The 1,196-nt window shown below is 51.9% G+C and overlaps 1 pseudogene; it reads left to right on the forward strand.

The window, feature by feature from the left end:
• Positions 1–234: 234 nt before the first annotated feature.
• The window catches only part of LOC108285166, a 1,895-nt pseudogene continuing 933 nt past the window's right edge, over positions 235–1,196 (forward strand).

Here is a 1,196-nt window from a genome sequence, read left to right on the forward strand (position 1 = left end):
AAAATACAAAAATTAGCTGGGCGTGGTGGGTGTGCCTGTAGTCCCAGCTACTCGGGAGGCTGAGGCAGAAGAATTGCCTGAACTAGAGAGGCAGAGGTTGCAGTGAGCCAAGATGGTGTCACTGCTCTAGAGTCTAGGCAACAGAGTGAGACGCTGTCTCAAAAGAAAAAAAAAAAAAATTCATGCAATAAAACATGACTATGAAAAGTATTGTCGCCTGCTCTGTCGCCTGCTACCACTGTCTAGGTCCGAGTGGTTCACTGCACCACAAAGACAGATTCCAGACGCCGGGAACTCATGCCTCCAATCTCAGACGCTATGTCCAGCAAAGGCTCTGTGGTTCTGGCCTACAGTGGTGGCCTAGACACCTCCTGCATCCTCAGGTGGCTGAAGAAACAAGACAATGATGTCATTGCCTACCTGGTCAGCATTGGCCAGAAGGAAGACTTTGAGGAAACCAGGAAGAAGGCACTGAAGCTTTGGGTGAAAAAGGCTTTCACTGAGGATGTCAGCAGGCGGGGTTGTGGAGAAGTTCATCTGGCCAGCCATCCAGTCTAGTGCACTGTATGAGGACTGCTACCTCCTGGACACCCCTCTCACCAGGCCCTGCATTCCCTGAAAACAAGTGGAAATCGCCCAGCGGGAGGGGACCAAGTATGTGTCCCACGGCACCACGGGAAAGGGGATCAATCAGGTCCAGTGTGAGCTCAACTGCTACTGGCTGGCCCCCCAGATAAAGGCCACTGATTCCTGGAGGATGCCTGAGTTCTACAACCTGCTCAAGGTCCGAAACGATCTGATGGAATATGCAAAGCAACTCTGGATTCCCATCTTGGTCACTCCCAAGAACCTGTGGAGCATGGACAAGAACCTCATGCACATAAGCTACGAGGCTGCGATCTTGGAGAACCCCAAGAACCAAGCGCCTCCAGTTCTCTACATGAAGACCCAGGAGGCGGCCAAAGCCCCCAACACTCCTGACATTCTCGAGATCGAGTTCAAAAAAGGGGTCCCCGTGAAGGTGACCAATGTCAAGGATGGCATCACCCGCCAGACCTCCTTGGAGCTCTTTATGTACCTGAACGAAGTCGCGGGCAAGCACGGTATGGGCCGTATTGACATCGTGGAGAACTGCTTCATTGGAATGAAGTCCCGAGTTATCTACCAGATCCCAGCAGGCACCATCTTGTTTTTTT

This window comes from Cebus imitator, unplaced genomic scaffold (genome assembly GCF_001604975.1).
Source record: "Cebus imitator isolate Cc_AM_T3 unplaced genomic scaffold, Cebus_imitator-1.0 Scaffold292, whole genome shotgun sequence".
NCBI classification, from domain to species: Eukaryota; Metazoa; Chordata; class Mammalia; order Primates; family Cebidae; genus Cebus; species Cebus imitator.